The sequence below is a fragment of the Pholcus phalangioides genome, unplaced genomic scaffold, assembly GCF_987345545.1.
Source record: "Pholcus phalangioides strain wild (caught in Gottingen) unplaced genomic scaffold, Ppha-v1.0 ptg000003l_1, whole genome shotgun sequence".
Lineage (NCBI taxonomy): Eukaryota > Metazoa > Arthropoda > Arachnida > Araneae > Pholcidae > Pholcus > Pholcus phalangioides.
This window is the reverse complement of record NW_028301596.1, coordinates 29629760-29642132: the sequence shown is the minus strand read 5'-3', so window position 1 is coordinate 29642132 and position 12373 is coordinate 29629760. Positions and strand designations below refer to the sequence as shown.

Here is a 12373-nt window from a genome sequence, read left to right as displayed (position 1 = left end):
CAAAATTTAGAGAGGTGGCAAATTTTATGTAAAAAAATCATCGAATTCTACATCATTACTGAATTTGGTCGGGGCAACGAAATCACGTGGCTCCTCTCCCAAAAAACCAGGATAGGGCCCTGGTGATGAGGAGGATTACATAAATATAGACGGCAATGATGTACCATAGGCGGAGATAGACTTGAAAGTCTGGGGGAGTCACAGTCATTATTGCTGGGGGCACGATGATGATGATGTCAATTCATATATACACGTATACGAAGCTGTCCTCTGTTTTGCACGACGTCATACCCTTTGTTCGAAAAAAGCGTGTTTGTACATCACACCCTCTATGGTTCACGGATAGCGTGCGGAACCTTTATCTTGAAAAGAAAAGAGCATTCAGAGAGTATAAAAGTGGACGAGGTGACCTATCATTGTTTACTGATAAAAGAAGACTGTTGAAGAAAGCGATAAGGGATAGTAAAAAGCAAGTTGAATCTAGGTTGGCAGATAACATTGGCTCTGACCCAAAATCATTTTTTCGATACGTCAATAATGGATGTAAGGGGACAGTTGGCCCCCTCTCGAAAGGAGGCTCAAAAGTAGAGAGCAATGTAGGCATGTGTAGTGCTTTCAATGACTTTTTCGCGTCGGTTTTTAATGGAGATAATGATATTCGATATACGGGTGTTGCATGGGGTAATAAAACGCTCAACGATATTCAAGTGGAAGACGTGGAGGTCCTAAATCTTCTAAGAAATGTATGTGCAAGCAAAGCACCAGGACCAGATGATATCTATCCCAGGGTTCTCAGGGAAGGTGCTAATGAATTGTTGGGGCCAGTCGCACAGATATACAGGAGTAGTGTTGCTGAGGGTATCGTCCCGAGAGATTGGAAACTGGCTAACGTTGTTCCGATATTTAAGAAGGGTAGTAGAGAAGTGGTGTCTAATTATCGTCCAGTGAGTTTGACGAGCTCCCTCTCGAAAATTTTGGAAATTATCATCAAAAGGCAGTTTGTGAAGTGGATAGACGAGAATAATGTATTGTCGGATAATCAGCATGGGTTCAGGAAGGGGAAGTCATGTGTAACTAACCTCCTTTGCTTCTATGATTACGTGACTAAGGCTTTGGGTAAGAGCAAAAATGTCGACGTTGTTTACCTTGATTTCCAGAAGGCATTCGATCGGGTCCAACATGGCAAACTCTTGAAGCGTTTACACGAGATTGGAATAGGTGGCAACTTGCTGAATTGGATAGAATCGTGGTTAAGAGATAGGTCGCAACGAGTTATGGTGAACGGGGAATTCTCTGGTTGGACAGACGTCACAAGTGGAGTTCCTCAGGGAAGTGTCCTTGGCCCCATACCTTTTTCACTTTTTATCGATAAACTCGATCAGGGTATCGATGGAATTACTAGCAAATTCGCAGATGATGTGAAGCTAATGGGGGTAATCGGGAATGAAAGCGATAGGGAGTTGCTCCAGACCAACTTAAACAAGATTGCAGCATGGGCAAATGAATGGAGCATGACGTTTAGCGTAGATAAGTGCATGGTCGCTCATTTTGGTTCGAACAACCCACGGTTCTCTTACGAGTTGAATGGTGTCACTATCCCGGATGCAACTAGAGTCACCGATTTGGGAATTCTCATTGACGAGCGACTTAAGTTTTCTGAACATTGTTCAGCGGTTGTCAAAAAATCGAATAGAATGCTTGGTCTCATTTTCAAAAAGGTCTCTTCGCGTTCTCCTAAAGTCATTCTTCCTCTTTTTCGAGGCTTAGTTCGTCCTGGACTGGAGTATGCTGTAAGGTTTTGGAGACCATACCTACAGAGGGACATAGACTTGATTGAAGGGGTGCAGAGAAGAGCTACGCGTGTCCTTATTGGCACACAGGGCTTGAGTTATGAAGAGAGACTTCATTTTTTGAATATGTTTACATTGGATGAACGCAGGTGTCGAGGAGATATGATCGAAGTGTTCAAAATTTTCAATGGGATGGATAGGATGGACCATGAACTTTTAGTACACCGCCAATCGACTGCTTTTACAAGGGGACACCAGTATCGATTGGTGAGGGACAATGCAAGGTTATGGTGTCGCAGGGAATTTTTCTCCAATAGGGTTGTTAATAAATGGAATAGCTTACCCCCGGAGGTAGTAAATTGTAACACAATTGACACGTTTAAAAAGAAATACGATAAACATGTTGGGGTAAATCGAGAAGCTATCCATTCTTAGAATAAGACAACCATAAGTATTCTTTATGGGCATTGTATAATATTTTTTCATGTGTATATAGTGTTTGTAATTTGTGTTAATTGCATTTTTAATTGGGTTGCTGTATTTTTGAAACATATGACAACCATATTTTTATGGGCATCTTTTTATCAGCCACCTCGTTGGGCATTTTGCCTGTTGTGGCGTTGTATTTGTATTTGTATTTGTATACATTAGATCAGACGACTCCACCTTGGACGCTGTATCGCCGCCCATGCAATGTAAAAACTGAACCTGACACGACAGATATTGACACCCTCATTGAAAATTTCGAAGAAAGTCAAAAAGAGCGTAAATGTTTGTCTTCTTCTACCAATGTGTGATGGGAGATCGGGAAGGAAGGTGGCTTCTTTGACTTCGAGTGAGGGTGTTGCAAGGTACTGGTCGTTTTCTTCGACTAGCCTTCCGATACCTTCCAGCCTCCAACATCTGACGATCATTACCAATGGTGGAGCAGCCACACTACTCGCCCATGGCCAATCTTGAAACATATTGGGCCAGGCTGGACACGAGTGTGGCTTCGGCTTAACAAAGAACCCGATCAACGCGTTACCTAAAACAGAAAATTTCGGTGGCACGGAGTTCTATATATATATGTTCCGGAGATATTTTTATTTTCCCTTTTGAATGCTCCGTATATTACGTGTTCAAATAGAATGTTCTTGACAATTCAATACGTATTTTCAGAAAAATAGCCTTTTCTCATGAATATATGGGCCGAGAGCAAGTGAAACAGCATGGGATTATGTACGAATATGTGTTAATTTAATTGCAATTTTTTTCCACAAAAAACCACGTGTTTTTGTAAAACTGGCGAACTCAAAAGTTGGTTTTATCAAAGCTTTTTTTTTTGTAACACTTTTGTTCGGATTAATTAACATCTATACATATAAAATTGATCTTCTGTCTGTCTGTATGTTCTCTAAACAAATCTACAATTTTAGATCGTCGCCACATTTTGCATATACAGTAAAACCCCTCATGTGGTCACTCCCTTTTTTACGGCCAAATAATAATTTCCTCTTGCATAATAAAAGTATGCATTTCAAACCCCTGATTAACGGTCACCCCCTCTTTAACGGACTTTTTTTTTTTGTTCCGTCGCTGTCTGCAAAAAAGGGGTTTTATTGTATAACAAACAGGGCCCGGAATGAACGATAGGCTGCTTTAAAATTTCCAGAGCAGGGAAACGTCCGAAACGGATGGAAAAACTGTCGGGCAACAATGGTTTCTTGGCCTTAACAATGACTTTCGGAATGTTCACTTTGATTACAGTGGCTCCCTGGCAATGCGTTTCAGACATGCATATGCCTTTACAATGGTTTGTGACTTCTTTAATGCTACCAGTATTATGTATAATACAAGATATACGGAAGACTGGATGTTGTGAAGATATTTATTATTTCAGATGTTTATTTTTTAAGGAAGGAAAAAACTCATCTCTGCCTCCACCGGGAGTCGAACCCGGGTCCCTCGATTGCCGGACGAGTGCTCTGACCACTAAGCTACAGAGGAGATAGAGATTTTCCTTCGCTAGAGCGTATATATGCCGAACGGAACCGTGCGATGGACGGTGAAACCGATCAGCTAATAGCTCATTGACGACGAGCCACCAGAGGGCTATATATATGACATGAATGTCGCTCTCCACTTGTTAATACAAGATATACGGAAATGAATCATATCGTCAATGAGCTATTAGCTGATCGGTTTCACCGTCCATCGCACGGTTCCGTTCGGCATATATACGCTCTAGCGAAGGAAAATCTCTATCTCCTCTGTAGCTTAGTGGTCAGAGCACTCGTCCGGCAATCGAGGGACCCGGGTTCGACTCCCGGTGGAGGCAGAGATGAGTTTTTTCCTTCCTTAAAAAATAAACATCTGAAATAATAAATATCTTCACAACATCCAGTCTTCCGTATATCTTGTATTAACAAGTGGAGAGCGACATTCATGTCATACTTATGTATAATAGTCCATTTTTTCCCCTTCATAATGGTTTGTCACTTTTTCTAATCCTCCCAGTAATTGAAGAAAATCCGGGTATTATAGCTAGTTAATATATAATAATATTAATTACAAAGTTTTTTATGCATATATCATTTGCAAACTAAGTTTTCTACCCGACTTGAGTGACTGAAAGGTACAGCGGAAAATCCCGTCATCACATTTTTTGGCCGAAAATAAGCTGGGGGTGCCATTTTTTTTTTTGACACAAAATAAAGTGCTCCCGACTCTACCACGAAGCTGGGCTGGAAGAGATCTCGGCAACGGGATAAGTCCGGTGGCGAAATTCTGGCGTTCATTCATTCATGAGGGCGTCATTTGTTGCATTTTAAGGTGTATATTCTGAATACGCCATCCTTATCTTAAAAGGGAAAATACCCATCATTGCACTCCAAATTAAGGTTCAATATAAATATTCACTCTGTTTTGCCTTCTTTCTATTCGCTGATAGACTTAAAAAATTGAGCTTTTCTCAAAATCGATTCCGATTCTCTATGACGGGGTCCCCCCCCCCCCTCGGAAACCCTTCAACTATTGATGTCGGTGCCTCGATCGCGTATTTTTGCGGTATTATTATTGTGTTTGTCAACTGAAGGAAATTTGATGCCCCGAATGTAAGCACAAAATTATGAGAATTTACTGTTTTCTTCTGTTCATTGGACTAACATTTTTAAAGCAAAAAAAGTTCTTTTTACAGGTTACCGCGTAGCTCAGGGGTCTTCAATCTTTCATACACAGCGGGCGACCAACTCATGTAATTCAGTGACATCTTCATAGAAGGGACCCTCTCCTTCTATTATGATGTGCAATTGGGCACGAGTTGAACAGGGACAAAAATAATTGAAGACTTATTTATTCTGAAACTATCTCTTTTATTAATTATCGGTTTTGATTCGTTCTGAAAATATTTCCAACACTAATTCTGAAAAAGTTTTTGACTAACTACTGATTAAATTAACTGATTCTGAAAATAATTTTAATCTCAAATCATTTTAAATGATTTTGTAATTATTTATTTCGGTAATTCTGAAATTAATTTTCTTCCTCGATGGATTGATTCCTTTTTTTTTATTATTCTATCGATTGTGAAATAATTTCTACCGAAAAATACAAAATTATTTTTCTCATTGATTTATGTTATTTTTTCCACTAATTCTGAAATCACTTGTTTCAAAAATTATTTCTTTCAAAAATCCTAAATTTTCATCAATTCTGGAATTACTTCTTTCGTCAGTTCTGAAATTATTTCTTTCATCAATTCTCTCTGAGTTTTCATCAATTTGTTCTGGAATTATTTCTTTCATTAATTTCGAAATTATTTCTTTCTTTAATTCTGGAATTAATCATTTTCCAATGTTTTTTTAACCATTTTCTGATAATGATCGGTGGGCCACGAATAAAAGCTCCGAGTACCGAATGTGGCCCGCCCGCGAGCCGTGCGTTGAAGACCTCTGACGTAGCTACTTATTTATTAGACAAAACATCAGAAAAACACAAGACAGAAAGACAAAAAAAAACTACAAAAGGCAAAAAAGAAAACTACAGAACACTATATATATATATATATATATATATATACACTATTTGACCCAAAGGGATACAATCCTTCCAAGGGTCATACGGTAGCTGAAATGGGACAATTTTCTTGGCAACCTTGAAAGTGTACAAAAACACTAATACGCAAATAATTACTCGGCAAACAATCATACTCAATATCCAATTAAACTTTTTTTGGAAGGATACTATTTAAATGTTACCCCCCTTCCCTCTAAAATTACAGTGATTAGTTAATTATCAAATAAAATGAACTGTTCGATATTCGTTATTTCAAATACGCAATTTTTTATTGCTTTTTTTTAAACATATTAAATGAAAGCGGTTGTTTATTAATACTCATCGCATGTAAATTTTTTTCTTGGTAATGGTATATGATATGGATTTTGTACTTCTTTGTGTAATTACTCTACTGAGATACCAGTCAGGATTTTTATGAATGAACAGTAATACTTTGTATAAATAAAGTTGACGTACGTTGAAATTAATTAATAACACACAGCCTTGCGAGAAAATGTTGTTGATCTGTAGAAATAATCTCGTCGAAAATAACATAAAACTTGACTAATCTTGAAGAATCTAGAATCTAGACTCAGGGGTGCCTTAAGCGAAGGTGCAAGGCCGACAGCCAACGACTTTGTTTAGACGCATAAATTTTTAAAAATTCACAAAACACCAACGTTGTCACTCTTTTGAGCCATGCCTTGACAACGAAGATGTTGAAGTAAAAGGTAGGGCTTGGGGTCGTAATACCAGAAACAAGAATGGAAGTACAAGGAGCAAGTGTGTATTTTAGTGCCCCCCCCCCCCCAGTAATTTTTCAGGAGCGATCAAATACAGGCAAAGAAAGAATTTGGAATCTTACTTGTCCAGGACCTGTCGCACTGACCCTCTAGTTTTTGGTTTGGTCAGGGTCGGAACTAGAGTGGGGCAGAAAGAGGCAACTGTCCGGGCGGCAAAATTTAGAGGGTGGCAGTTTTAGTTCGGATCAAAGAACACCCTTTTAAAATTATCGAATGTATGTGCAGAAAAAATCCTAGTTACAGCCCTGGCAATGGGGTCCTAGGAGTAGGTGTTTTGGTGTTAACAAGGCTCAATGAGGAATTGACATAAATCAATGATCGAATCTGGCATATTGAGAAAATAATTTTGAACCGAAGAACGGAAACCTTTCTTCAAAAGCGGCGCGTATGGTCAAGCACTAATGAAGTGCGTCTTTGAACGGATAAAAAAACCTCTCACCAGGGTCTCGTCTTCAGGGGCAGAACTTGAGGCTTTGCTCCCGGGCGGTGAGCTCGAGCCGCCCCTGACTAGGCGTTATTATTTTTTCAAAATATGAAATTACGACTTTAATTACCTTTGCAAATATGAAGAGCATTTGTTGTACGAATTTTGAAAGAATTTGCACGTCACAATCACATCGGTTAGGAGTTGGTGGCCTGACAAAAAAAAAAGATTCGTTTTTTTTTATGGAAGTGAATGAGAGTGACTTCTCGCCATTAAAGTGACGAATGCGTCATTTTCCCCGAACTTCAAAAAGAAACATCCGAACAATGAAACTATAATGGCGCGAGGATTTCCGAGAATCTCGCTGGCTAAAGGTACGTACAACGTGTGGGAATAAGGGGCAAGAGCCTCCCGCACCTGTCATAACCTGATCGTTATGAATTCTTGAATTTCTTTTACAACAGGAATCAATGAGTCTGGGCGCGAGTAATTCTCGGAAGGCGCCTCGGGCGACGATCATGATCGGCGTGAGCATTAAGTAATGATTTGGGCAGCGCCGCATTCCCGCCCGCCTCGGACGTATATTCATTTCGGTTTTCTTGGAAGAAGTAGTAGGACGAGCGACGCGTGAAGTGAGAAAACCCTCGGTTACGTCATCTTTTTTGGAGAATTGCCCGCGTCAGGTGGCCACAGTGACCTTGGACCGAGAGAAATATCGGGTCGGTCCCGCAAGGTCAACTCCGAGAGGGTATTTAATGCTGAGAAGAATGCCAAACGTGTTGCCGCGTCGAGCAGTCTAGTAGAGCGCCTTCCTTCTTCTTTTCGGTGTTATGTAACCATCTCTCTCTCCTGTGTAATTACTTACTTATATTAACCCCCCCCCCCCCCGCCCTCCCTGACACATCCTTACGTTTTCTTTTTCCCGAGCAATAATGGGGGATGGAGAGGGCAGAAGAATGGTCAGATGCGTCGATCCACCCTGAGACCAAACATTTTTATAGGCCTATTCTGTTTTCATTTTATTTACTCGGAAATTTGATTCGCAGACGCGTTTCACTAGAAAGTCTTTTACGGAGACAAAAATCAAATGAAAAAATCTCCAAGTGATAAAAACTCTGTCACATGCATAAATAACATGGTGATGAATTCTTAAACACAACTGTAACGGGATCGTTAACTTGGGGTGATGATGGAGGCCACGCGCGCATGAAATCATGCAAAAGAATCGAGCATTCTTGCGTGCTTTGGTGAATACCGTGTGCTCAAGAACAACAGGTGCAAGATGCCTCTAAAAATCGCTATGCCCCAGTAGTAGTAGTAACGCACATCTGTAACGTGGGCGCGGTGGCCCAGGGGAATAAGATACTCACCTAAAGTACCAAAGGATGTTTAGAGGTGTCACGAGTTCGATACCCGGTTCGTCCTTGTCAGAAAACGTTCCTGGCACAGGGGTACAGTAAAAACGGCGACATGACCGCAGAAAAAATCGTTACCGCAGGAAGTCGCCCCCCCCCCATCGTGGGGTTAGCTCACCAACCCCTCGATGAGTATAAAAACAATCCTGCCGTTCGGAATCGGCAATTAATTATAGGTACCGGTCTAATTAGCCCTCGTGTGCAGAAAATAACCGTGGTGCGACAAAAATGATCAAATATCTGCCCCGTATGAATATGTCCCGTCTTGAATGATGCCGCGTGCATCTTCTTCTATGTATGCTTGTTTCGAAAGACAAATTTACAACCGATTGCAAGGAAGAGCCCACTTGACGCACTTTTCTTATCGCCTGGAACCAATGCAAATATCTTGTGTCAATTCAATGCCATCGTCTTAGGAAACAAAATAGCAAAATATCGATTGAGAAATTTTTATTTGATTTATTGCAAACGCTTGTGCATGTGTGTGCTTCTTGATCATCTCAGCATACTCTATATTAGTGGCTTTCAACCTTTTTACAGCTACGCACCGGTGGAACTAGTTGCACAATTTTTCAAACCGGCAGAAGTAGGAGAAATAATTTGCGGATCAACAAAACACATAAATAAGTATGAGAAATAATTTGAGGACCAGCGAGAGAGGAACAAATTAAGAGGTAATATAATTGGTGCACCGATGGAAAATGAATAAATAACAAAAATATTTTGATTGCGGCGAAAATAAATGAACAGAAATAATTCGTAGACCCGCTGACGGCGGGTAAAACATAAATAAAAACCAATATAAGGAGACGGTATAATATTCAATAAATCTAAAATTGTGTGGTTGCTATATGAATTGAGAGAAATGTTTCACGCAATTAAAATTCAAAATGTTTCGGGAAATTCCCACGGATGAACGGTTGAAGAATATTGCTCTAAATTAGTTGTAATGGGAGAAAGAACATGTGATCAGAAAATTGGACTAAATTTAGAGCCAAAAAGAAATTTTTGGATCGGTTTTTTTTTCATATATTTATACATATATTATTTGGTTGGTAACTAATGAAGTAAAACTATTTTTGTACTGTACGATAACTTCACGGGGGGCAAAAAAGGGCAGTTGCAGGAGTAAAAAAGGCAGCGTCGACTGACTCATATCGACAATTCGCATAATAACTTTTAATGGCCAAGTCAAGTTACAACAGCAATGACAAATCAATAATCTGCTGCCAGACTTTCGATGCTTTTATAATTTTTCCTCTTTACACGTTGTATCTTTTATAGTATGGCATCATCCCACGTTGAATGGACAAAAAAGGAAGAAGAAGCACATCACGTCGTATATAGACAGAAAAAAAGATATTTCTTTATTATTATTTTTTTGGAAATCAGTCTAGCGGGTTTAACATGTTTGGCTATTCAGACGAACGAATCGACGGTAATTAAAGTAAATCGGTGGAAAGAAATACGAAAGCAGGCTATTATTCATCACACCGATCAACGGGAACTAATTTAGGCAATTGCTGCGGCTCAGTAAAATGTTATTTTTAGTTTTCATATAGCATTTACGAGTCTGCCTAATTATTTTCCGATTTATATATGCATACATAAAAAAAAGTAATTTTCTCCTTAATTTTCGAATCCAATGAATTGCATCCACATCGATGCATTAAATAATATTTATATATTCCCTATATATATATATAAGACCATATCCATGGCGTTCAATTTCCGTATATTCGTTCAGTGCATGAGGATGGTTAATATGGCTATATTGCCTTATATTAAGCTTCGGTGATTTCTTATGATGCCATTTTTGGATGTCGTAAAAGACTATTAGCGGTGAAAAAATGCTTTGGAATGTGTACAAAAAAGGGCAATTTGTATCAACGGAAAATATGGAAAAATTAATAAATTTTGCGCATCGAAACGAAGACCAATCAAATTATTCGTTTCTTTAATTCTTACTTAATTTTAACAAATAAAAAGACTTTTACGAAAGCTTCGTGAGAATAAGTGCCAAATTAAATAAGTATCTATTAATTGAGAAAAATTATGGCAAAAACCCCACAAAAAAAACCGAAACTTTTTTTTGTAAGTCGAACCAAAATTAAAGCAGTAAAACAAAAATTGAATTTTTTTTTTAAGTTTAACCTATTTGCATGCAGCAACGGAATAATACGCGAACTGTGTGTTTCTCATCACTTTGCTAGGAATATACTCGGTGTGAAAAACCAGTTTCATTACAGCGTGGTGATAAGGGCAAGGTTACGAATCTGCAGGGATATACACTGTAAAAAATGTTATTCAAATCATGAGTACGAATAAAAATAGGGAGGAAAAAATGAGAAATTTCGTAACGTGAACTTTCTGTAAAAAAACAAAAAACCGTTGATATGTTCGCATGCGCGGAAAATACAGCCAATTGACTTTTGAAACCAACCTATCAAATATCATCAAGGTACTTATATATATATGGAGGGTTGAGAAATGAAGTGGTCCAGATTTCGTTGATGTACTGCCACGTAAAATACCTAAGAATTTTGATACTCACTTAGAAATGAAGTGGCGAAAGTTGAAGCTGATGAAATAGCCTACCGATGGCAACAATATAATTTTCCTGATACGGTAATTGCTAGTAATTTCAAATGCAAATTTATTTGTCTTGAAAAAAATTTTCAAAGTGACTTACACCACTTCATTTCTCTCAACCACTCCATATATATAATTATTATTTTAAGAAAAAAGGAAAAAAAATTGAATTTTATGAGAGTGAAAGAGAGTGGGTCGTCATCAGGGAGAACCCCATGCATGGTTCGAAAAGTGTGGGCGTTTCTGAAGGGTGGCTATGCCTAATTGCATTAAAAATGCCAACCCTTGTTCCCCGACGCCTCAAAAACATGTTGGACGAAAAAAGACAATGAAAAAATGTTAAAAATGCAATATTATAAAAAATATATACCGAGCTTCAGGTTATAAGTTCAAGAAGCATGAGAAAAAACATGAAAGAAAAAAAACATGAGGAAAAAAATATACAAAGTTACAGAAATAAAATAATTACAGTGAATATTTTACAAGAATTGTGAAAAATGTCAAAAATAAATAAAAAGTCAAAAATAAATTAAAAAGTCCAAATAAAAAAAATCCAAATAATCACCGGACACACCTCAAGAATGGAGAGATTGTTTTGTTGACGATCTTTCTGGAAATGTCGTTTAAGAAGGCGGTTGGAATACTGTTGCCAGATGCAGTTTTGAAAAGATTGAGGAGTGCTGTATTGAATTCGTGTTTATTATTACAAATGTGTCCGAATCTACAAATTTGCGAAATGAATGTGTTTCCGAATATTTTGATGTTGATGTTTGAATGCCAGTGGCTTAAACTGTTGACAGAAAAAGTCTTTTCTTTTGTCATAAACACCCGTTTCCCATTTATTGTTCCTTTTTATATATTTTAGATCCTGGAACATTATTATGCCTTCTTTTGTGGTTTCCTTCAGAGAAAGCTCTTCAGGATAGATGTTGGGGAAAATGCCTTTAAAATTGCATTTGTTGAAAATGCAATTTTCAACTTTGTTGGCTTTCGCGATCATTGATGATGTAATCATTTTCAACAAATGCAATTTTAAAGGCATTTTCCCCAACATCTATCCCGAAGAGCTTTCTCTGAAGGAAACCACAAAAGAAGGCATAATAATGTTCCAGGATCTAAAATATACAAAAAGCAACAATAAATGGGAAACGGGTGTTTATGACAAAAGAAAAGACTTTTTCTGTCAACAGTTTAAGCCACTGGCATTCAAACATCAACATCAAAATATTCGGAAACACATTCATTTCGCAAATTTGTAGATTCGGACACATTTGTAATAATAAACACGAATTCAATACAGCACTCCTCAATCTT

At 38.2% G+C, this 12373-nt stretch overlaps 1 protein-coding gene across 1 annotated transcript in view; it reads right to left on the bottom strand.

Annotated features, from left to right (window-relative positions):
- LOC149088373 (follistatin-like) overlaps positions 1-12373 on the bottom strand; it is a 113300-nt gene that overhangs the window by 47927 nt on the left and 53000 nt on the right. The window lies entirely within an intron of this gene.